This window comes from Thalassophryne amazonica, chromosome 3 (assembly GCF_902500255.1).
Source record: "Thalassophryne amazonica chromosome 3, fThaAma1.1, whole genome shotgun sequence".
Classification (NCBI taxonomy): Eukaryota; Metazoa; Chordata; class Actinopteri; order Batrachoidiformes; family Batrachoididae; genus Thalassophryne; species Thalassophryne amazonica.
In genome coordinates this window covers 11,842,015-11,868,659 of record NC_047105.1, presented here as the reverse complement: position 1 = coordinate 11,868,659, position 26,645 = coordinate 11,842,015, and the positions used below count along the sequence as shown (strand labels likewise).

The following is a 26,645-nucleotide window of genomic DNA, read 5'->3' as shown; positions in this document are numbered from 1 at the left end:
TTTCAGCAAGCTAGCATGGAGAGCCATTGCTATCAGTTGGCTGTTCTAGCTAGCACATCTGCTACTTGATAATAGCCAGACAATTTCATGAAGGAAATGTACCATTTGTTCTACACAGTATTCTATTATAACTCGCTTTGCAGGATAGAATTATTTACAAAGACAGCATTAGCCAACATGCTAGCCACCTCTGATTGAGATGTTATAGCTCCATCATCTCACGGGTCAGCAGATGCAGTCGGGGCTTGTTGACACAGATACACACTTCGAAGATCACCAACATTGGTCATTAGTGTCATATACTTTCAGGCTAATAGTGGAATATTAATAACTAACAAAGTTTTGAGGTCGGTTGGTTGATTCTCTCTCATACAACAATATGCTAAGTTTTTAGCACAAAAGTGTTTTTATTTGATCGACAAATGTTGAAGTGGCTTGAAAACATTACCTCAGTGAATTTGTTTCTCTCACACCTGATAAATTAGGACCTGTAATCTGTAAAAAGATTAACCAGCTGGCCTGTTTACAGTCAACTCCAACCCCCACTGTTCAGCACACACAGAGGTTCATTTTACATCATCTCATGAACACCAACTGTGACCCAACCTCTGGCACTTTGCGATCACTGTGTCGCTCAAATGGTGGTTTTATTGTGAAACTATATTATTATTATTAGTAGTAGTAGCAACATGTACATGATGAAGCTAAATATTATAGAACCATCCAAACAGCAACCAAATGTGTATAGAACCTTTTGATAAACACTGGGAATTATGTAATATTTATTGTTATATAAATTGAAATTAAGCACCGAGGTGGATCGCTGATATTTTGGGGATGTGTGAGCTACAGTGGCACAGGGAACTTGGTCAAAAGTGATAGCAGGATGAATGCAGCATGTTATCAGAAAATACTGGAGGAAAATTTGCACTCATCAGCCCAGACACTGCGCATGGGACATACTACTTGGCCGTTCCAATATGACAATGATCCAAAACACAAGGCCAAGTCGACCCGTTATTGGCTACAGCAGAATGAAGTGAAGGTTTGGGAGTGGCCATCTCAGTCTCTTGACCTCATTATCATAATCTGTGGGAGATCTCAAAACATGCAGTTAATGCAAGACAGATCAGGAACTTACAGGAACGGGAGGCTTTTTGCCAAGAGGAATGGGCAGCTTTACCATCAGAGAAAATAAAGAGCCTCACCCACAACCACCACAAAAGACTCCAAGCTGTCCTTGATGTCAAAGGGGGAAATACACTGTATTAAGAACAGGGGTATGTAAACTTTGATCAGGGTCATTTGGGTAGTTTCTGTTGTGATTTTGATTAAAGAGTAAACACAGTTGTTTGACAATAAATGGCTTCACCCAACCACTAAACTTTCATGTTTAGTGGTTGTTATTTTTGGTGGTGGTTGTTATTAGTGGTTGTTATTCATATTCTGAAAAATGGCCAAAAAATCTGAAATTTTGCCAGGGTATGTAAACTTTTAACCACAACTGTATCTGTTTGCCACCTGGACACTTTGAGACTTGTTGCAGGGAATAATCCTATTATCATATGCATGATGGAAATACACATAGCTTGAAATGAGCTTGTTTGTCAGCTTGTTTCATTTCCAAAGCCTCGGTCTGAGAGTCACCAATGCCACTGCTGCGTCTGATGAAGTTTTGTCTCCAAACTTTAGCATCTGTTAATAAAATAACTAATGAATAGCTAGTAACATATATTAGCATATTGAAAAGGTGTTCAGTATGATGTTTTTTAATTAGTGTGTGTCTGCTCAAAGCGTTAATTTTTTTTTTTTTTTTTTTTTAAACCTTTGTCACAAATGCATTTGCTGGAGTGGCTTTAGCCTGAAAGAAGACTTGCATAATTCAGTTTTTTTTTTTTTGTGAAAGGGTTGATGTGCCTTTAAAAAGCAATAGACGATCAGGTGGTTTGTTTGGGGGTGTGGAATCAGCTAATGCACACAATAGATGGTGAAAAGAGAGAGAGGAAGATACCGTTCAACAGAAACGTCGTGTCCGAGGAGTAAGAATAGCAAAACAACAACAGCTCCACACTTAGCTGAGCTGCTGCAGAAGCTGACACTATTTCTGTCTGTAGTGAGAACGTCTGCAGAAATCACTGCATTGAAGAATAATTCTTTGAGCTTCTCGTTGGAGTCAAAAATGCATGTCAGAGAAACAGGGCTGGTAAAACGCCACACTGGCAGTGATGAGGACAAAGGAGGATGAGTAAAATGTACCCGAAAAACACAAAGAAGGTTCCAGATTAGTTGCTACGTCACATTTTCCCAATCAGCAAGAAAGCAGCAACCAAAACACAGACAGGATCGTGTTTGTTTTGCACATTATCTTGCTGTAATAAAATGAAATCATATCCTATTATAAAATAATATCTATTTTCATCTGTAGGTACAAAATAAAACTTTTGATCAGGACCGAACGCCCGAGGCTGACCCAAGGGATGATGCAGTATCCTATTGTGGATTACAATGAGGTCTACGTGGAGCAGTTTTTCCAGATCGCTTTTGTTGTATTTCATCTCTGGTGCCAGTCTGCTGTCATGCCCCGTCTCGTACCGAGTTCCTGGTTAGCTGATGTGCTTCTAACATAAGGCACTGCGTCATTAGCTCAGCCACACCCCCCACCCCCGGACTAAAGAAGTTTTTAGCCAAGTGCAATCAAATTTACTGGAAATGATTAATCTTGTCCAAAAGGAAGAACCTGTTAAATGTTGACCTCAGATGGGATCAAGATGTTCATCCTGAATAAATCTGTCAGTCAAGCATATAATGTAACAGAGTCAAACAGTTTAATATTGTGCAGGTCCACATAAGAGTCTCTTCTGGGGTTAATGAAATCGCCCCCTTAAGGAATAAAGCTAATCATGCAATAATATCATCAATTCCAGTGCGCAGTTACAAGGTTGATAGATTGATGTCTTCTCCAAGCATTACTGTAGGTTTTATTGATGCAGCGGTGCATCTCATCTGTGTGCATCTTGCTGAATTCTGCTTCTTTGTCATAGAGCTACATTTCCCACAGGATAGGCCTGAAGGAGCAGCTCACAGTATTAAAGAGGCCAGATTATACACCAGGGGTGGCCAGTGCAGGTTTTCCTTGCCATCAATCACTTCAGCAGGCAATTTTATATATGATCAGAACTTTAATGCCGCGTTCACACCGGGCGCCACCAGATGCCACAAATTCGCACTGGTCGCGTGCCGACGGACGCGCCACCATCGCCCGGTGTGTCGCTCTGCTTTCGCTGCGAAAATTCGCCCCAGTGCGTCATCAAATAGGAGGCGCTTCCATTCCGCTCGCCGGCTCCGGTTGTCAGTCAAGTTAACATGATGGACCTTGATCACACGGAGCCAGTTGTTGCGGAAAGCTGACAAACGTCATATGAGACGTTCCCAATTCAGGGAGTATCATTATTTACTGCAGGAGCTGCATCTGGATGACGGTCACTTTCAGCGGTCCTTCCGCCTCTGCAGGACCCATTTTGAGGACATCCTGTCCCGTTCACGCGCGCACATGTAAACAATTAAAAAAAAAAAAAAAAAAACTCTGCCCCCCCTGCTGTGGGGCTGCTGCTCATTCCAAAAACTCTGTCATAATTGTGAAATAAAGGACAAAAGGGACATAAATCCTGCTCACAGGCTGGTTACCAGAGACAGGACATGTTCACATCCAACTCAGTCAAGATTGGTCATCGCTAGGGATGGGTATTGATAAGATTTTATCGATATCGATGCCATTATCGATTCTGCTTATCGATCCGATTCCTTATCGATTCCCTTATTGATACCTCGTGAATTTTGTACTAAAAGTAGGCTTTACAGGTTTTCTATGTATTTCATTGAGTCTTAAAGTAAATAACAACACCACCTGCACGAAAATGTTTGAATCCTAGAAGCTCTGAAATGCAATCTGGGACTATTCCAGACGATAAATTGGAGTGAGTGCAGCATCCATTAGGTGAGGAAAAAAAAAAAAAAAAAAACTTATTCAAATTCATTCCAGTAGTATTCTGCTCTTACTAGGATGCAGCAGTTTTCTAGTTTGTCAGATAGTTCTGGAGGAAATCACTGAAGAAATTAACAAATTGAAAATATGGTTTGACCAAAACAAACTGTCATTAAACTTAAATAAGACAGGGATGAAATGGAGGTGTAAGAGTCACTAGGTGTTCACAGGAAACATTTATTTATGTATGTATTTATTTATGTATGTTCATTGTTGGTTGCTTTTATATTTTCGGTTGTGTTTCTATTCAGGTTCTTTTTGTCTCTTTCTCTAAAACTGTATATAATACATATATGTTGTGTATATAATATTCATAAACAAAAATAAATTAAAAAAATATACAATTTGAAAACAAATGCACCCGAACGTGATGACAGCTGCAGCTGCTTATGCTAACTTTTAACATTGAAAATGCCATAGACATTCTAACGCGTTAGCATCGCTCCAGTTTTTAAGTTATAAAATACATCTATCAACTGTTTCAGAAGACCATAACAGGTCGGTTTAACATAAAAAAAGGTAAATAATACTCAGACATATGCTCTTTAGGGTTTTAGCGGGGGAAAATTAAGCGAAAGAAAGAACGAATAAACGAAGCAATAGATCGAAGCACTGCTTCAATCTGCGAACCACTGCTTCGATTGGTTCAAGGTTCAAAGCAAAGCCGCGCTGCAGAAAAGTTGATTACGTACCCGCTGCAGGGTCTGTAATAAGTGTAGAGAAATGATCATTTTCCTGACAAACACCCTCCAAAACAACGACCACTCTGAAGGACCGATAACAGAATCATTAAGCAAAAAGCTTATTGATGTCGGTGGATCGAATAATTTCTTAACGATACCCGAAAGGAACCGGTTCTCGATACCCATCTCTAGTCATTGCGGCGCGAAAGACGAAAAAGTTAAGATTTTTCAACTTGGGGTTGAGAGCAACGCGACGTGACGCGAAGCAATATCGCTCCACAAACGCGCCACTCGCTCAAAATTGCTTCATTCGCGTCTCGCTGCGCGGCTTGGCGCCAAAACGCGTCCTTCCATAGGGATTACATGGCAACCCTGTCGCTGCTGTCGCTCGCATCGCGCCCGGTGTGAACGCGGTGTAAGGTTACATACTAGCATGCTATAGGACGCAAAAAGCAGTACGCACAATCTGTAGGGTATCCAAGCTCTCAGTGTGCATTTAGGAGTAGGTGAACTGCATTACGCTATCCCGTGATACAGCGGGAACCTGTTAACCAAGAACAAGAACTTCCCGGAAAATTCATATGGAGGTTTCTAAATGCAAAGATGTTTAATATGAACAGCAAGCTGAAGAGGAAGACAAATTTGCATTGGTAGTCAGCAAAGACCTTTGACCTCTTACAATAGGTCAAGATTAGCCATCTTTGAACTAGTCCAAGGTCTCTGTTCCAAGAATGGCCCCTGTGAAATTGAAGACCCCTGGCAGTAATAGGACAGGAGTTATGCTGAGCACAGACAGACAGACAGACTGACAGATGCAAAGTCTTCACAATATCTGATGGCCATATTTGGCCTCAGGTAAAAATCAAAATCACAGATCAAGTATTCCATTTTGTGGAATCTTTCAAGGTCACCTGGGCCCCAGTCTCCATGTACATGTGGAGGTGCATCAAGAAGGGCACCCGATGAAAAAACCTGATCCCAATCAACATGTTGATCCTTGCAAGAGCCGCATTGCCGACACAGACAGAGAGGGGGAAAAAAAGGAGCAGCCAAAAAAAAACTAAACACGCATGCTTTAAACCATTTTTGAGTTCCCCTAATAACCAGGAAGGTGAAACCGATGGTTATCCAACATTCCTTTACACAATTCCAAAACCATGCCTAAGCTTGAAGGCACAATTTCAGACAAATAAATTTTCTGAGGCACAAAGGTTGTTTTGTGTGCGTGTCAGAATCACTTTTCCCTGTCCAATTTGCCAAAATAACAGCCCTGTGCCACAAAGAATTTTTCATCCAAGGCAGAGCAAAAACAAACGGGCTTGAAACCAGAAGCTCGACCATTTAAGAAAACATTTGTAGTTATCTTATCTCAGTCACATGAATCATACAGGTGAAGATCTATGTGGGGAAAACAGTTTAATTCTCCAAAACATCATAGTGAAAACCAGAATGATATACAAAATGATGCTGAGTGGCAAACAAACATTACTTTGCAACACAAATTTGACTAAAAAGATTAATCCAGGTTTGAGTATATTTCTTATTGTTACATAGGAAACAAGGTACCAGTAGATTCTCACAAATCCAACAAGACCAAGCATTCATGATATGCACATTCTTAAGGCTATGACATTGGAACAAACAGGTGTGAATCAGGTGTCCCCTATTTAAGGATGAAGCCAGCACCTGTTGAACATGCTTTTCTCTTTGAAAGCCTGAGGAAAATGGGACGTTCAGACATTGCTCAGAAGAACAGCATAGTTTGATTAAAAGTTGATTGGAGAGGGGAAAACCTATACGCAGGTGCAAAAAATTATAGGCTGTTCATCTATAATGATCTCCATTGCTTTAAAATGGACAAAAAAACCAGAGATGCGTGGAAGAAAAATGGAAAACAACCATCAAAATGGATAGAAGAATAACCAGAATGGCTCACCCACTGATCAGCTCCAGGATGATCAAAGACAGTCTGGAGTTACCTGTAAGTGCTGTGACAGTTAGAGGACACCTGTGTGAAGCTCATTTATTGCAAGAATCCACCCCAAAGTCCCTCTGTTAAATAAAAGACATGTGCAGAAGAGGTTACATTTGCCCAAAGAACACATCAACTGGCCTAAAGAGAAATGAGGAATATTTTGTGGACTGATGAGAGTAAAATGTTCTTTTTGGGTCCAAGGGCCACAGACAGTTTGTGAGACGACCCCCAAACTCTGAATTCAAGCCACAGTTCACAGTGAAGACAGTGAAGCATGGTGGTGCAAGCATCATGATATGGGCATGTTTCTCCTACTATGGTGTTGGGCCTATATAATGCATACCAGGTATCATGGATCAGTTTGGATATGTCAAAATACTTGAAGAGGTCATGTTGCCTTATGCTGAAGAGGACATGCCCTTGAAATGGGTGTTTCAACAAGACAATGACCCCAAGCACACTAGTAAATGAGCAAAATCTTGGTTCCAAACCAACAAAATTAATGCCTCGCAGATGTGAAGAAATCATGAAAAACTGTGGTTATACAACTAAATACTAGTTTAGTGATTCACAGGATTGCTAAAAAGCAGTTTGAACATAATAGTTTTGAGTTTGTAGCGTCAACAGCAGATGCTACTATTATTGTGAACACCCCCTTTTCTACTTTTTTTTACTAATAGCCCAATTTCATAGCCTTAAGAGTGTGCACATCATGAATGCTTGGTCTTGTTGGATTTGTGAGAATCTACTGAATCTACTGGTACCTTGTTTCCCATGTAACAATAAGAAATTTACTCAAAACCTGGATTAATCTTTTTAGTCACATAGCACTACTATTATTCTGAACACTACTGTATATAGGAATGATGTAAACATGTCATTTATAATCACTTATTGTCCCACAGATCTGTGATGAAAATTGTCCTCTGGGGGTATGAAAATGATGCTCAGTTGTTTGTTTGTATTGCAGAAGAGGCCATGGCCTAAGCATGTGGGTTTATGTGAGCACGTCCTCCCGGGGAACCGGTTTCAGGTGGTGTCTTAGAGTATAAAATCCCATCTAGCACCATTTGAAATCGGTGTCCTTTGAGCAGGAAGAGACTTCAGGAACATCGACAGCATGGACAAGGAATTTTTGCAACTGCAAATTGATGCTCAGTTTTTTGCTTTTTGAAGATTGTAATTTGATCCATATTACAACCAGTTGGTTTTAAATTGTTAGCTTTTATATTTTGTTAGAGATTAGCCTCAAGAGGTTTATATTCACTGAGTATTCAGTTATGTTTAATCAGTTTTTTAAGCTTCAGTTAGTTTTGTTTGCTATACATTGAGCTACGTTTAGATTCAGTTATGTTTTCAACAGTGGTGGACACAGCTAACCAAAAAGTTAGCTTCGATAACCGTTAATCCACTAACTAAAAAGTTCAACTTTTAACTAACCAAGTTCAACCATATTTACAAATACAAATTTATTCATAAAACCCACCACACATTACAGTTACGTGTGTTATATACCGACCACCCACTGATGTCAGGAAACTAATTAATTGATATTTTCACTTTGTAAAATAACAGGTGACGTTAATTTCAATAATTTGTCTGGAATTAGTTTATTTAAAATTTTAACCATAAGTCAAAACTGTCTGCCTGTACATTACTTGTGTGATACCATTGGGATCACAACTCTGTACGGTGTGAAAGAAAATTTTTTTCCTCTCTCTTCTTTTCTCTGGCGGTCAGCTCTTCTCTGCTGGCAGAGGATTGACAGGCAGGCACTAAAATCTATGACTTCAGACTTTCCAAATGTTTTTAACTGTTAAGCTTTATTCGCTATGCCCGCAGAAATATGTTAGCGCTCTAAAACTTATCGGAAGCTAATTGGTCCGCTGATGGTTGTCAAAGTTATCTGAAAAGCTAATCCGCTAATGAAAACATTAGCTTCATTAATTAGCAGATTAGCTGAACTGTGCTGACCACTGGTTTTCAGTGATTTAAGAGCCAGTATTTATAAGAGTCAGGGAGGTGGTGATTTATGACCCCCTTCAGATTTGTCCCAAATGTTTTTATTGGTAGATATGTTAGAAATGAACAATAACAAAAATATCACATTTTGGTTTGTTTTTTATCCTTCATGGGGTCTGCTTTAAAAAAAAAAACTTTTTAGAGGGTCCTGGAAATTTGGGGTCAAACTGGCAAAAATCACAAAATTTGGGTTTCGAAACCGAAATTTGGGTTGGCTCATATGATGTCTGTTACAAAGCTATCCGACCTTTTTATTTTTGCAAAAACCATATGGATTTGAATCACGTGTGACTGCATCAGCCAAGCTTGAACCTTCGTGCGCATGCGTGAGTTTTTTCACGCCTGTCGGTTGCGTCATTTGCCTGTGAGCACACTTTGTGGGAGGAGTGGTCCAGCCCCCTTGGCGGATTTTCATTGTCAGGAAAATGGCTGAGCGACTCGCTTTGCTGCATCAAAATTTTTTCAGAAACTGTGAGAGACAGCCAGGTGAAAACCATTCGGAAAATTCAGATGGCTTTCGGTAAAGATCTTATGAGCATAACATATCGGCCTCTACTGGTGGTTGGCTCTCACTGCGGTATTGTATCACTTCCTGTTCCGGAGCACAGCGGTGTTTTCTGTATCTGTTAGCTGTTTAATCTGCGCAGTTAGATTGATTTAGTTAACTAGATAATGATTTGTTTCACAGTGTAATCTTCACATGCCTTAACTAAAGCACTCCCTCTGCTGAATCACCTCTAAATTATTTACACATTATTCACTTTGTGTGTTTTTAGGAATCCGCTAGCTTAGCGCAGCTACTAGCTCTTAGCCGGTTTAGCATGGTGGCTTCTCCTGTCTCTCCTGCACTGTTCTGCTCTGGGTGTGAAATGTTTAGTTATTCCTCGGCCTCCTTTAGCAGTAATGGTACTTGTAATAAGTGTAGCTTATTCGTAGCTTTGGAGGCCAGGCTGGGCGAATTGGAGACTCGGCTCCGCACCGTGGAAACTTCTACAGCTAGCCAGGCCCCTGTAGTCGGTGCAGACCAAGGTAGCTTAGCCGCCGTTAGTTTCCCGCTGGCAGATCCCGAGCAGCCGGGAAAGCAGGCCGACTGGGTGACTGTGAGGAGGAAGCGTAGTTCTAAACAGAAGCCCCGTGTACACAGCCAACCCATTCACATCTCTAATCGTTTTTCCCCACTTGACGACACACCCGCCGAGGATCAAACTTTGGTTATTGGCGACTCTGTTTTGAGAAATGTGAAGTTAGCGACACCAGCAACCATAGTCATTTGTCTTCCGGGGGCCAGAGCAGGCGACATTGAAGGAAATTTGAAACTGCTGGCTAAGGCTAAGCGTAAATTTGGTAAGATTGTAATTCACGTCGGCAGTAATGACACCCGGTTACGCCAGTCGGAGGTCACTAAAATTAACATTGAATCGGTGTGTAACTTTGCAAAAACAATGTTGGACTCTGTAGTTTTCTCTGGGCCCCTTCCCAATCGGACCGGGAGTGACATGTTTAGCCGCATGTTCTCCTTGAATTGCTGGCTGTCTGAGTGGTGTCCAAAAAATGAGGTGGGCTTCATAGATAATTGGCAAAGCTTCTGGGGAAAACCTGGTCTTGTTAGGAGAGACGGCATCCATCCCACTTTGGATGGAACAGCTCTCATTTCTAGAAATCTGGCCAATTTTCTTAAATCCTCCAAACCGTGACTGTCCAGGGTTGGGACCAGGAAGCAGAGTTGTAGTCTTACACACCTCTCTGCAGCTTCTCTCCCCCTGCCATCCCCTCATTACCCCATCCCCATAGAGACTGTGCCTGCTCCCAGACCACCAATAACCAGCAAAAATCTATTTAAGCATAAAAATTCAAAAAGAAAAAATAATATAGCACCTTCAACTGCACCACAGACTAAAACAGTTAAATGTGGTCTATTAAACATTAGCTCTCTCTCTTCTAAGTCCCTGTTAGTAAATGATATAATAATTGATCAACATATTGATTTATTCTGCCTTACAGAAACCTGGTTACAGCAGGATGAATATGTTAGTTTAAATGAGTCAACACCCCCGAGTCACACTAACTGCCAGAATGCTCGTAGCACGGGCCGAGGCGGAGGATTAGCAGCAATCTTCCATTCCAGCTTATTAATTAATCAAAAACCCAGACAGAGCTTTAATTCATTTGAAAGCTTGACTCAGTCTTGTCCATCCAAATTGGAAGTCCCAAAAATAGTTTATTTGTTATCTATCGTCCACTGGTCGTTACTGTGAGTTTCTCTGTGAATTTCAGACCTTTTGTCTGACTTAGTGCTTAGCTCAGATAAGGACTTCCCACGGTGCGAGACGTCGCACAGCGCTCTCAGGTGCCGTCGTCAGCCTGTTTCAAGCTGAAAACCTCCACATTTCAGGCTCTGTTGATCCAGGACGTCGTGAGAGAACAGAGAAGTTTCAGAAGAAGTCGGTTTCAGCATTTTATCCGGATATTCCACTGTTAAAGGAGATTTTTTTTAATGAAAGACGTGCAGACGGATTGCAGCGTCGGCTCGCAGCCGCCACGACGCTCCGCCACAGGAAAAACACCTCGGTTGGAAGCCTTAAGGACAAGTTGGAACATGTCCAGCTGTTAAACAATTTCTCATATACTCACTCCACTGAAAGCCATCAAAAGCCGCCTGGATTTTACAAATGGTTATCAACACGGAGGTGTTTTTCCTGTGCCGCTGCACCGTGCCGGCTGCGTCCCGACGCGCGGACCCGTCCGCACGTCTTTCATTAAAAAAATCTCCTTTAACAGTGGAATATCCGGATAACATGCTGAAACCGACTTCTTCTGAAACTTCTCTGTTCTCTCACGACGTCCTGGATCAATAGAGCCTGAAATGTGGAGCTTTTCAGCTTGAAAGACGATGGCGCCTGAGAGCGCTGCGTGACGTCTCGCACCGTGGGAAGTCCTTAAAGCGACAGTATCACCTCAAAATCTTTCATCAGCCGTTAAAATTTTCACTGAAAACCAGCTTAATTTTTCGAACCATGTCCACTTCGATGTATCTCACAGGTTTAGAAAAAATTTTGATCAAACAAAGCGCCAGTCTCTCAGCAACTTCTCAGACAAAGGAATTCCGACGAGGGGCTGGACGACTCCTCCCACAAGGAGTGCTCACAGGCGAATGACGTCACCGACAGGCGTGGAAAAACTCACGCATGCGCACGAGGGTTCAAGCATGTCTGACGTAAAAACATATGAATGAAATCCATATAGTTTTTGAAAAAAAATAAAAGGACCTATACTTTATTGACAGCCCTCGTATATCAGCAACTGCACAACAAATGTTGACAGTCCATCAAGACCAAATACGCACGCACTCACTCCTCATCAACCACTTACTTCAATTAAGGGTCACAGGGGACCCAAATACTTAATGTTCCAACCTAAACATCAGTTTATTTCACTTCATTTGATATTTAGTATTTTCCGGCACAGAGTCCTGATCTGATAACTATTTTCGTAGATATTGCATTTGCAGAGAACATTGTATACACATGGTCCTGTCAGATCTCACAAGCTAACCAGTGTAAGACCTGATTCGCCGCTCGGAGTGCGCCGCGCTCAGCCGCTGTGGGCGGTCTTTAAACCGGCTGGAGCACTCCTTAATCTGTGTGATCCCCATAAAATCGTCCCTGAAAGCCATCTGAATTTTCCGAATGGTTTCCACCTAACTGTCTCTCACAGTTTCTGGAAAAATATGATGCAGCAAAGCTCCAAATCGTTCAGACATTTTACTTGCAATAAAAATCCGACGAGGGGGTGGACCACTGCTCACACAAAGCCTGCTCACAGGCGAATGACACAACCTACAGGTGTGAAAAAACTCACACATGCGCACGAAGGTTCAAGCTTGGCTGATGCAATCACACGTGATTCAAATCCATATAGTTTTTGAAAAAAATAATAAGGTCCGTTACTTTTTGGACAGACCTCGTATTCAGTTCACTTTATTTATATAGTGCCAAATCACAATAAAGCTGCCTCAAGATGAGGCAGCTGGGTAAGGTCTAACGTTACCAACTCCCCCAAGCAAGCACATAAGTGACAGTGGTTAGGAAAAACTCCCTCTGGTGTTTTTTTTGAGGAAGAAACCTCATGCAGACTGGAGTCAGAGGGGTGACCCACTGCTTAGGCCATTATACAAAATAACAGAGACAACAAAATAAAAAACATGAACAGGATGCAACCACTGAAAGACAACAACTTTACAAGCACATTAACACCAGTCTAATATAAATGCTCGACAATTTAACAGCGCTGCCATATATTAAGAACAACAACAACAAAAAACACTTTCAGACCAAGTGACTGCAATTATAGGAATAAACTAGGATACTCCATAATATTGATTGAACAGTGTTTTCTCATCATCATTGTGAGCAAAAATGTCTTCAAAAGTGGACTTTATTAAGTGCTGTCTGATTGACGGAAAGAAAGGTATATCACATGCCTTCAGAAAACAGATGTGGTGCATATTTGAAGTAGAGGAAAGTGAAATATGTTTTTAAAACCTGCATTGGCTGTTTTTGCTGTATCAGCGCTTCACTTTAGAGTGAGATTGATGCGCACTGTTGATCTGTGGAATAAAATAAACTTATTGCAACTTTAAAGTGAAGGAGAGTGCTAACGTACTTTTAAAATGTGCACCACGACTGTTGTGAACTCGGCAGCAGCGATGACCGCTTGCTCACTCTGTTGGCACCTTTCATACAGATTTAGTGAATCTAATTTAATTTATTGAGTATCTGTCAGTTTAAAAAATGCCTTGATCAGGCCTGATTCCAATATATTTTTATATCCCTGAATCAGAAAAAGTTGGGGCATTATGCAAATTAAAAAAAAAAAATCCTGCCGTGATTGTTTCATTGACTTATTTCAGTATTTCATTGCTGACAGTATGAATGCAAGAAGTTTCATGTTTTCCCATTCCTCACATACCAGGTTATTTGTTAATATACATTGATTATTGCATTTAAGGCTTGTAACACATTCCAAAAAAAAGTTGGGAAGGCTAAATCATTTATCATTTTAACGTTTGCCATTCCTTGTCACAACATTTAAAAGATTTTTTGGCATTGAGGATATCAAATTGTGTCAGGCGTCATTTTGTCCTGTTTTTCCTCCAAACATGTTGTAAGGTGTGCAAAGGTTTGGGGCTATGGTTGTTCAATTTTTTAATTCTGCACACATTCTCTTTTGGGGACAGGCCAGGACTGCAGGCACACCAGTCCAGTATCTGTACACTCTTCTCCCACAGCCATGCCTTTGTAATGTGTGCAGAATGTGGTTTTGCATCACCTTGGTGCAGTTTGCATGGATGTCCCGAGAAAAGATGTCATCTTGAAGGTAGCATATGTTACTCTGTTCATATGAAATGCAGGAATGGTTGTATATTTACTACACACAAAACATTAGAGATCTTGAGTTTATACAGTTTGCAATGAAATAAAAGTCAAGTAAATGGAAAAATCACAGCTTTTTTTCCCCATCAGGCCCAACTTTTTCTGTTTTGGGGTTGAAGGATTTTCAGATTTAGATTGACAATTCACAGCAATCCGTCCCTTATGCTCACATATCTGGTATGTACTGCTAGGTAGCACAGTGATTACGAATATTATTGTGTGGCATGATTGACACATGATTTCCTTGTAGCTCCAGGTTATGTAATTTAAACTAGAACTTTGATGTGTCATGCTAAGTCACGGTGGTTTTTGGTTCAGTCATCATCTGTGTCATAATAAGGTCATAGTGTTGTTGTCAAGAAATTTTTAAAAGTTCCTTTCATTTCATTTTCTTGGACCAAGTGCAATCTGAAGAAACAATTTCAAACAAATTCCAGTCCCAAAATTAGATTTTAAAATATACACAAGACAATATGGTCACATAACATCTGACATCCTGCATCAACTAGCAGACTTAATTTATGCCAAGTATGAATTATTCAAAAAATATCTGCAAGAGTTCCTTTAAAAAGACAAAAGTTGTCAGTTTCTTGACTTTCCTCAAACTTGACGCTACTCTTACATGACCATTTATCAGCTTGTGTACCTTTTTATAGACCTGATACTGTACACTTTCCAGGTACACACCCAGTGTGATGCCAGCATTGTTAAGGCCAAGGTTACATCAGGTCCAGTTTACCAAGTGATGTAATTGGAAGAGTGTGGTGCCTCCTACTGGCCGGTCACAGAAGGTAAAATCTGTTTTCTATGCTCTAACTTTCTGATGAGAAACTGACACCTGAAGGCACTACAGTCCATCCTAATGGGTTGATTTGGACTCAGTTGGTGAATCAGCAGTAGTAGATCTTTAGAGGAGAGGAAAGAGAGGTTTTAATTCTTAATTTTGTGCAATTAGAAATTTGATGCCAGAGGGATTGAAAGTCAGTTTGGAAACAGATGCTATAGCATAGGGCTCAGTAGATCTACTAGAGGTGAATGCATGCCTCTGACAGACTAGTCTTAAAAACATACTAATGATTTATAGTTTAATATATTCTGAGGTTATGCATCCTTGCAAGCACATTTTCAGGATTAGAAGAAATTGTGTGTTCTGGTCCTGTTGCTATGAATGAAAGGAAGCTACTGTTTGCCCCCCCCCTTCAGACTGAGAAGAAGAGAAGTAGTAAGTCCTATTTGGTCTTTTTGTTTTTGTCATTATCCATTATGCAGACTTATTTATGTTGTTACCTTAGTATATAAGCAAAAAATGCACTGAACAAAGGTTACTGATAATTGCAATTAGCCTTGCAGGTTATCTCCTAAGCTTTGGCAATCTTAGGATAGCCATATTCCTGAAAGATCTGAAATATTAGCATTGAAATCGAGGTAATGGGTAATTACATGAACTGGATATACGAGGTCTGTCAATAAAGTATAGGTCCTTTTAATTTTTTTCAAAAACTATATGGATTTCATTCATATGTTTTTACGTCAGACATGCTTTAACCCTCGTGCACATGCGTGAGTTTTTCCACGCCTGTCGGTGATGTCATTCGCCTGTGAGCACTCCTTGTGGGAGGAGTCGTCCAGCCCCTCTTCGGAATTCCTTTGTCTGAGAAGTTGCTGAGAGACTGGCGCTTTGTTTGATCAAAATTTTTTCTAAACCTGTGAGACACATCGAAGTGGACACGGTTCGAAAAATTAAGCTGGTTTTCGGTGAAAATGTTAACGGCTGATGAGAGATTTTGAGGTGATACTGTCGCTTTAAGGACTTCCCACGGTGCGAGACGTTGCGCAGCGCTCTCAGGCGCCATCATCAGCCTGTTTCAAGCTGAAAACCTCCACATTTCAGGCTCTATTGATCCAGGACATCGTGAGAGAACAGAGAAGTTTCAGAAGAAGTCGGTTTCAGCATTTTATCCGGATATTCCACTGTTAAAGGAGATTTTTTTAGTGAAAGACGTGCGGACGGGTCCGCGCGTTGGGACACAGCCGGCGCGGTGCGGCGGCACAGGAAAAACACCTCTGTGTTGATAACCATTTGTAAAATCCAGGCGGCTTTTGATGGCTTTCAGTGGAGTGAGTATATGAGAAATTGTTTAACAGCTGGACATGTTCCAACTTGTCCTTAAGGCTTCCAATGGAGGTGTTTTTCCTGTGGCGGCGTCGCAGCGGCTGCGAGCCAACGCTGCAATCCGTCCGCCCGTCTTTCATTAAAAAAAATCTCCTTTAACAGTGGAATATCCAGATAAAATGCTGAAACCGACTTCTTCTGAAACTTCTCTGTTCTCTCACGACGTCCTAGATCAATAGAGCCTGAAATGTGGAGGTTTTCAGCTTGAAACAGGCTGACGACGGCGCCTGAGAGCGCTGTGCGACGTCTCGCACCGTGGGAAGTCCTTAAAGCGACAGAATCACCCAAAATCTCTCATCAGCCGTTAAAATTTCACCGAAAACCAGCTTAATTTTTCGAACTGTGTCCACTTCGATGTGTCTCAGACAATGGAATTCCGACGAGGGGCTGGACGACTCCTCCCACAAGGAGTGCTCACAGGCGAATGACGTCACCGACAGCGTGGAAAACTCACGCATGCGCACGAGGGTTCAAGCATGTCTGACATAAAACATATGAATGAAATCCATATAGTTTTTGAAAAAAATAAAAAAGGACCTATACTTTATTGACAGCCCTCGTAGGTCTTGAAGGCCTGTTGGTGCCAACGGTTATCCCCGGATTCTGGGGCATGAAGTTGGACATAGTGCAAGAACTCCCCTTGGAGGGCACACCAGTCCGACTCAGTACTTCAGTACCCATTTACACCTGTGTGGACTTTGACAATGTATGCAGTGTCTCATCCAAAGACACCTGTTGTGTTACCGTGAATCAAACCCAGGTCTACACATTGGTAGCCCAACACCTTATCCCACTGAACTACGCTCAGCAAGCGAGATCACTTAAATCCATTTCCCACAGTTCAGACTTGCTTAGTGGTGAGTCTCACAGAGAAAGCAGGTGCCAATAAGAACTTCTGTGACATATGTCACAAATCTAAAACATGGTGTTTCAAGCTTATTATTTTATTTATTTATTTATTTTTAAACAAGGAGGTTTGTACTTGCTCACAAATCACAGGACTTCAAGAATGTTAAACATAAAACCCCTAACTATAATTACGAGATAAAAAGTTTTGGGTAATATGTCCTCTTTAAAGAATGAGATGTAATAAGGAAAACCTACTGTGCAATATGCCAAAGAGACTAGACATACAGACCACAAATATATTCATTGTCTCCCTGATCCAAAATCTAATTCTCCACACAGTTTCAAGTTCCAACCATTGAGATATCTCACCTTTAGACAGGAGTGATTATTTGCAGTATTCTGCGATTATGAAATTGAGAAACTCCTTTCTAGATTAGACACTTAGTGGTGTTTGACATGATCAGAAAACGGATATGTCCTCTGCAATTACAATATTTACCAACTCTGCTGGGGTTGATCAGTGAAACAAGTGTCCCACTTTCAGAGTCAAGGAAATGTGACCTCAATAGTTATTTGGCTATTCTTTTGGGAGGGGCGCTGCCTCTCAAGTACAACAAACACCAGAGAGCGGTACAAGTAGGCTAAATATGATCCATCCAGCAAAGAATTCTTTGAGAATTCTCACTACTGAGTGCTAGAAAATGCCTATTCAGCCAGAGCAGGAAAAAAATGAGATGGAAAAATCAGGGTACCAACAGGGGGACCAGCATCACCTGTCGTCTACTTAAACCTTAAATTGTGAGCGACGCGCTGCCTTTTAACACCTCAGATGGAAAGATTTAAAAAAAAAAGGAGGCGACAGAATTGAGAGATGAAGGTGCTAAAATTAAACTGAAAGCACCGCCGGCCTCTGTAGAAGATGATGTATTAATAGACAAGTGAGGCGGCAGTCATTTGCTGGTATCATTAAATCTAGAAAGGATCGTTCCCTGCTGTTACCATTGATTGCTTTCTTTATAGTTTGTCTAAACCGGATTTATTTTGGACTGAAATAATTTTAAACTCTTGACGTTTGTGGGCAGTTAAATACAAAAACAATGGAAACTTGTCTGGCTGCATTTGGTTTTAGGTAGATGCAGCATTTTTTGTTTTTACCCCCCCCTCCCCTTTATCTTCCCAATTAATTTTGCATCATCAGCGCAGGTACAGTGAGAGCCACAAGAAAGTGACAAAGTGTCAATCAGCTGTACTGTGAATGGTCTTCTCATCTGTTTCCAGGTGTCATGTTCTTCTGATCTCAATTGTCCAAACATTTGGCAATTTTGTGCTCTAAAGATAAGATTATGGGAAACAGACAAGGTTAGTGCTTCACGTTCATCTTTGCAGGCAACATATCTGATCTGACTATTAACATTTGCATCATAAATGGGCCAAATATTTTATGAGATAACACAAGGGCAATACTGACCGTAACTTGCATCACCAAGCCAAACCTTGCACTTGCGAACGGTTTGAGCAAGGTATAATGTACAGGAGAAAGTTTTAACATGAGCCATCAATCCTTCTGGAAATATCGCATTCACGAGGTTTCAGACACTTAGTCCCCTGGTGGCCACAATAGGAATAGAATTGTGCCATGTCAAAATTTCTTTGGCAACACACTGTGCGCGCGTGTGTGGTGTGTGTGTTGTGTGTGTGTGGTGTGTGTTGTGTGGTGTGTGTTGTGTGTGTGTGTGTGTGTGTGTGTTGGTTCAGGATAGCTTGAAATATCATGTGAACATAAATGAGTTCCACACATTTTCAGCAAGCTAGCATGGAGAGCCATTGCTATCAGTTGGCTGTTCTAGCTAGCACATCTGCTACTTGATAATAGCCAGACAATTTCATGAAGGAAATGTACCATTTGTTCTACACAGTATTCTATTATAACTCGCTTTGGCAGGATAGAATTATTTACAAAGACAGCATTAGCCAACATGCTAGCCACCTCTGATTGAGATGTTATAGCTCCATCATCTCACGGGTCAGCAGATGCAGTCGGGGCTTGTTGACACAGATACACACTTCGAAGATCACCAACATTGGTCATTAGTGTCATATACTTTCAGGCTAATAGTGGAATATTAATAACTAACAAAGTTTTGAGGTCGGTTGGTTGATTCTCTCTCATACAACAATATGCTAAGTTTTTAGCACAAAAGTGTTTTTATTTGATCGACAAATGTTGAAGTGGCTTGAAAACATTACCTCAGTGAATTTGTTTCTCTCACACCTGATAAATTAGGACCTGTAATCTGTAAAAAGATTAACCAGCTGGCCTGTTTACAGTCAACTCCAACCCCCACTGTTCAGCACACACAGAGGTTCATTTTACATCATCTCATGAACACCAACTGTGACCCAACCTCTGGCACTTTGCGATCACTGTGTCGCTCAAATGGTGGTTTTATTGTGAAACTATATTATTATTATTAGTAGTAGTAGCAACATGTACATGATGAAGCTAAATATTATAGAACCATCCAAACAGCAACCAAATGTGTATAGAACCTTTTGATAAACACTGGGAATTATGTAATATTTATTGTTATATAAATTGAAATTAAGCACCGAGGTGGATCGCTGATATTTTGGGGATGTGTGAGCTACAGTGGCACAGGGAACTTGGTCAAAAGTGATAGCAGGATGAATGCAGCATGTTATCAGAAAATACTGGAGGAAAATTTGCACTCATCAGCCCAGACACTGCGCATGGGACATACTACTTGGCCGTTCCAATATGACAATGATCCAAAACACAAGGCCAAGTCGACCCGTTATTGGCTACAGCAGAATGAAGTGAAGGTTTGGGAGTGGCCATCTCAGTCTCTTGACCTCATTATCATAATCTGTGGGAGATCTCAAAACATGCAGTTAATGCAAGACAGATCAGGAACTTACAGGAACGGGAGGCTTTTTGCCAAGAGGAATGGGCAGCTTTACCATCAGAGAAAATAAAAGAGCCTCACCCACAACCACCACAAAAGACTCCAAGCTGTCCTTGATGTCAAAGGGGGAAATACACTGTATTAAGAACAGGGGTATGTAAACTTTGATCAGGGTCATTTGGGTAGTTTCTGTTGTGATTTTGATTAAAGAGTAAACACAGTTGTTTGACAATAAATGGCTTCACCCAACCACTAAACTTTCATGTTTAGTGGTTGTTATTTTTGGTGGTGGTTGTTATTAGTGGTTGTTATTCATATTCTGAAAAATGGCCAAAAAATCTGAAATTTTGCCAGGGTATGTAAACTTTTAACCACAACTGTATCTGTTTGCCACCTGGACACTTGAGACTTGTTGCAGGGAATAATCCATTATCATATGCATGGATGGAAATACACATAGCTTGAAATGAGCTTGTTTGTCAGCTTGTTTCATTTTCCAAAGCCGGTCTGAGAGTCACCATGCCACTGCTGCGTCTGATGAAGTTTTGTCTCCAAAAACTTTAGCATCTGTTAATAAATAAACTAATGAATAGCTGTAACATATATTAGCATAGTGAAAAGGTTTCAGTATGATGTTTTTTAATTAGTGTGTGTCTGCTCAAAGCGTTAATTTTTTTTTTTTTTTTTTTTTTAAACCTTTGTCACAAATGCATTTGCTGGAGTGGCTTTAGCCTGAAAGAAGACTTGCATAATTCAGTTTTTTTTTTTTGTGAAAGGGTTGATGTGCCTTAAAAAGCAATAGACGATCAGGTGGTTTGTTTGGGGGTGTGGAATCAGCTAATGCACACAATAGATGGTGAAAAGAGAGAGAGGAAGATACCGTTCAACAGAAACGTCGTGTCCGAGGAGTAAGAATAGCAAAACAACAACAGCTCCACACTAGCTGAGCTGCTGCAGAAGCTGACACTATTTCTGTCTGTAGTGAGAACGTCTGCAGAAATCACTGCATTGAAGAATAATTCTTTGAGCTTCTCGTTGGAGTCAAAAATGCATGTCAGAGAAACAGGGCTGGTAAAACGCCACACTGGCAGTGATGAGGACAAAGGAGGATGAGTAAAATGTACCCGAAAAACACAAAGAAGGTTCCAGATTAGTTGCTACGTCACATTTTCCCAATCAGCAAGAAAGCAGCAACCAAAACACAGACAGGATCGTGTTTGTTTTGCACATTATCTTGCTGTAATAAAATGAAATCATATCCTATTATAAAATAATATCTATTTTCATCTGTAGGTACAAAATAAAACTTTTGATCAGGACCGAACGCCCGAGGCTGACCCAAGGGATGATGCAGTATCCTATGTGGATTACAATGAGGTCTACGTGGAGCAGTTTTTCCAGATCGCTTTTGTTGTATTTCATCTCTGGTGCCAGTCTGCTGTCATGCCCGTCTCGTACCGAGTTCCTGGTTAGCTGATGTGCTTCTAACATAAGGCACTGCGTCATTAGCTCAGCCACACCCCCCACCCCCGGACTAAAGAAGTTTTTAGCCAAGTGCAATCAAATTTACTGGAAATGATTAATCTTGTCCAAAAGGAAGAACCTGTTAAATGTTGACCTCAGATGGGATCAAGATGTTCATCCTGAATAAATCTGTCAGTCAAGCATATAATGTAACAGAGTCAAACAGTTTAATATTGTGCAGGTCCACATAAGAGTCTCTTCTGGGGTTAATGAAATCGCCCCCTTAAGGAATAAAGCTAATCATGCAATAATATCATCAATTCCAGTGCGCAGTTACAAGGTTGATAGATTGATGTCTTCTCCAAGCATTACTGTAGGTTTTATTGATGCAGCGGTGCATCTCATCTGTGTGCATCTTGCTGAATTCTGCTTCTTTGTCATAGAGCTACATTTCCCACAGGATAGGCCTGAAGGAGCAGCTCACAGTATTAAAGAGGCCAGATTATACACCAGGGGTGGCCAGTGCAGGTTTTCCTTGCCATCAATCACTTCAGCAGGCAATTTTATATATGATCAGAACTTTAATGCCGCGTTCACACCGGGCGCCACCAGATGCCACAAATTCGCACTGGTCGCGTGCCGACGGACGCGCCACCATCGCCCGGTGTGTCGCTCTGCTTTCGCTGCGAAAATTCGCCCCAGTGCGTCATCAATAGGAGGCGCTTCCATTCCGCTCGCCGGCTCCGGTTGTCAGTCAAGTTAACATGATGGACCTTGATCACACGGAGCCAGTTGTTGCGGAAAGCTGACAAACGTCATATGAGACGTTCCCAATTCAGGGAGTATCATTATTTACTGCAGGAGCTGCATCTGGATGACGGTCACTTTCAGCGGTCCTTCCGCCTCTGCAGGACCCATTTTGAGGACATCCTGTCCCGTTCACGCGCGCACATGTAAACAATTAAAAAAAAAAAAAAAAAAAACTCTGCCCCCCCTGCTGTGGGGCTGCTGCTCATTCCAAAAACTCTGTCATAATTGTGAAATAAAGGACAAAAGGGACATAAATCCTGCTCACAGGCTGGTTACCAGAGACAGGACATGTTCACATCCAACTCAGTCAAGATTGGTCATCGCTAGGGATGGGTATTGATAAGATTTTATCGATATCGATGCATTATCGATTCTGCTTATCGATCCGATTCCTTATCGATTCCCTTATTGATACCTCGTGAATTTTGTACTAAAAGTAGGCTTTACAGGTTTTCTATGTATTTCATTGAGTCTTAAAGTAAATAACAACACCACCTGCATGAAAATGTTTGAATCCTAGAAGCTCTGAAATGCAATCTGGGACTATTCCAGACGATAAATTGGAGTGAGTGCAGCATCCATTTAGGTGAGGAAAAAAAAAAAAAAAAAACTTATTCAAATTCATTCCAGTAGTATTCTGCTCTTACTAGGATGCAGCAGTTTTCTAGTTTGTCAGATAGTTCTGGAGGAAATCACTGAAGAAATTAACAAATTGAAAATATGGTTTGACCAAAACAAACTGTCATTAAACTTAAATAAGACAGGGATGAAATGGAGGTGTAAGAGTCACTAGGTGTTCACAGGAAACATTTATTTATGTATGTATTTATTTATGTATGTTCATTGTTGGTTGCTTTTATATTTTCGGTTGTGTTTCTATTCAGGTTCTTTTTGTCTCTTTCTCTAAAACTGTATATAATACATATATGTTGTGTATATAATATTCATAAACAAAAATAAATTAAAAAAATATTACAATTTGAAAACAAATGCACCCGAACGTGATGACAGCTGCAGCTGCTTAATGCTAACTTTTAACATTGAAAATGCCATAGACATTCTAACGCGTTAGCATCGCTCCAGTTTTTAAGTTATAAAATACATCTATCAACTGTTTCAGAAGACCATAACAGGTCGGTTTAACATAAAAAAAGGTAAATAATACTCAGACATATGCTCTTTAGGGTTTTAGCGGGGGAAAATTAGCGAAAGAAAGAACGAATAAACGAAGCAATAGATCGAAGCACTGCTTCAATCTGCGAACCACTGCTTCGATTGGTTCAAGGTTCAAAGCAAAGCCGCGCTGCAGAAAAGTTGATTACGTACCCGCTGCAGGGTCTGTAATAAGTGTAGAGAAATGATCATTTTCCTGACAAACACCCTCCAAAACAACGACCACTCTGAAGGACCGATAACAGAATCATTAAGCAAAAAGCTTATTGATGTCGGTGGATCGAATAATTTCTTAACGATACCCGAAAGGAACCGGTTCTCGATACCCATCTCTAGTCATTGCGGCGCGAAAGACGAAAAAGTTAAGATTTTTCAACTTGGGGTTGAGAGCAACGCGACGTGACGCGAAGCAATATCGCTCCACAAACGCGCCACTCGCTCAAAATTGCTTCATTCGCGTCTCGCTGCGCGGCTTGGCGCCAAAACGCGTCCTTCCATAGGGATTACATGGCAACCTGTCGCTGCTGTCGCTCGCATCGCGCCCGGTGTGAACGCGGTGTAAGGTTACATACTAGCATGCTATAGGACGCAAAAAGCAGTACGCACAATCTGTAGGGTATCCAAGCTCTCAGTGTGCATTTAGGAGTAGGTGAACTGCATTACGCTATCCCGTGATACAGCGGGAACCTGTTAACCAAAGAACAAGAACTTCCCGGAAAAATTCATATGGAGGTTTCTAAATGCAAAGATGTTTAATATGAAACAGCAGCTGAAGAGGAAGACAAATTTGCATTGGTAGTCAGCAAAGACCTTTTGACCTCTTACAATAGGTCAAGATTAGCCATCTTTGAACTAGTCCAAGGTCTCTGTTCCAAGAATGGCCCCTGTGAAATTGAAGACCCTGGCAGTAATAGGACAGGAGTTATGCTGAGCACAGACAGACAGACAGACGGACAGATGCAAAGTCTTCACAATATCTGATGGCCATATTTTGGCCTCAGGTAAAAATCAAATCACAGATCAAGTATTCCATTTTGTGGAATCTTTCAAGGTCACCTGGGCCCCAGTCTCCATGTACATGTGGAGGTGCATCAAGAAGGGCACCCGATGAAAAACCTGATCCCAATCAACATGTTGATCCTTGCAAGAGCCGCATTGCCGACACAGACAGAGAGGGGGAAAAAAAGGAGCAGCCAAAAAAAAACTAAACACGCATGCTTTAAACCATTTTTGAGTTCCCCTAATAACCAGGAAGGTGAAACGATGGTTATCCAACATTCCTTTACACAATTCCAAAACCATGCCTAAGCTTGAAGGCACATTTCAGACAAATAAATTTTCTGAGGCACAAAGGTTGTTTTGTGTGCGTGTCAGAAATCACTTTTCCCTGTCAATTTGCCAAAAGAACAGCCCTGTGCCACAAAGAATTTTTCATCCAAGGCAGAGCAAAAACAAACGGGCTTGAAACCAGAAGCTCGACCATTTAAGAAAACATTTGTAGTTATCTTATCTTCAGTCACATGAATCATACAGGTGAAGATCTATGTGGGAAAACAGTTTAATTCTCCAAAACATCATAGTGAAAACCAGAATGATATACAAAATGATGCTGAGTGGCAACAAAACATTACTTTGCAACACAAATTTGACTAAAAAGATTAATCCAGGTTTTGAGTATATTTCTTATTGTTACATAGGAAACAAGGTACCAGTAGATTCTCACAAATCCAACAAGACCAAGCATTCATGATATGCACATTCTTAAGGCTATGAAATTGGAACAAACAGGTGTGAATCAGGTGTCCCCTATTTAAGGATGAAGCCAGCACCTGTTGAACATGCTTTTCTCTTTGAAAGCCTGAGGAAAATGGGACGTTCAAGACATTGCTCAGAAGAACAGCATAGTTTGATTAAAAAGTTGATTGGAGAGGGGAAAACCTATACGCAGGTGCAAAAAATTATAGGCTGTTCATCTATAATGATCTCCATTGCTTTAAAATGGACAAAAAAACAGAGATGCGTGGAAGAAAATGGAAAACAACCATCAAAATGGATAGAAGAATAACCAGAATGGCTCACCCACTGATCAGCTCCAGGATGATCAAAGACAGTCTGGAGTTACCTGTAAGTGCTGTGACAGTTAGAGGACACCTGTGTGAAGCTCATTTATTTGCAAGAATCCACCCCAAAGTCCCTCTGTTAAATAAAAGACATGTGCAGAAGAGGTTACAATTTGCCAAAGAACACATCAACTGGCCTAAAGAGAAATGGAGGAATATTTTGTGGACTGATGAGAGTAAAATGTTCTTTTTGGGTCCAAGGGCCACAGACAGTTTGTGAGACGACCCCCAAACTCTGAATTCAAGCCACAGTTCACAGTGAAGACAGTGAAGCATGGTGGTGCAAGCATCATGATATGGGCATGTTTCTCCTACTATGGTGTTGGGCCTATATAATGCATACCAGGTATCATGGATCAGTTTGGATATGTCAAAATACTTGAAGAGGTCATGTTGCCTTATGCTGAAGAGGACATGCCCTTGAAATGGGTGTTTCAACAAGACAATGACCCCAAGCACACTAGTAAATGAGCAAAATCTTGGTTCCAAACCAACAAAATTAATGCCTCGCAGATGTGAAGAAATCATGAAAAACTGTGGTTATACAACTAAATACTAGTTTAGTGATTCACAGGATTGCTAAAAAAGCAGTTTGAACATAATAGTTTTGAGTTTGTAGCGTCAACAGCAGATGCTACTATTATTGTGAACACCCCCTTTTCTACTTTTTTTTACTAATAGCCCAATTTCATAGCCTTAAGAGTGTGCACATCATGAATGCTTGGTCTTGTTGGATTTGTGAGAATCTACTGAATCTACTGGTACCTTGTTTCCCATGTAACAATAAGAAATTTACTCAAAACCTGGATTAATCTTTTTAGTCACATAGCACTACTATTATTCTGAACACTACTGTATATAGGAATGATGTAAACATGTCATTTATAATCACTTATTGTCCCACAGATCTGTGATGAAAATTGTCCTCTGGGGGTATGAAAATGATGCTCAGTTGTTTGTTTGTATTGCAGAAGA

General features: G+C 40.8%; 1 long non-coding RNA gene across 3 annotated transcripts in view; it reads left to right on the top strand.

Moving 5' to 3' along the window:
- The window catches only part of LOC117506344, a 50,280-nt gene that overhangs the window by 10,067 nt on the left and 13,568 nt on the right, over nt 1-26,645 (top strand). Inside the window, exon 1 of one of the 3 annotated variants that reach the window (XR_004559437.1) lies at nt 14,804-14,945. The exons of the other annotated variants lie outside the window; for them this stretch is intronic. This is a non-coding gene — a long non-coding RNA (uncharacterized LOC117506344). Of the gene's footprint in view, nt 1-14,803; nt 14,946-26,645 lie in introns of those variants that run through there. 3 annotated transcript variants of the gene reach the window in all.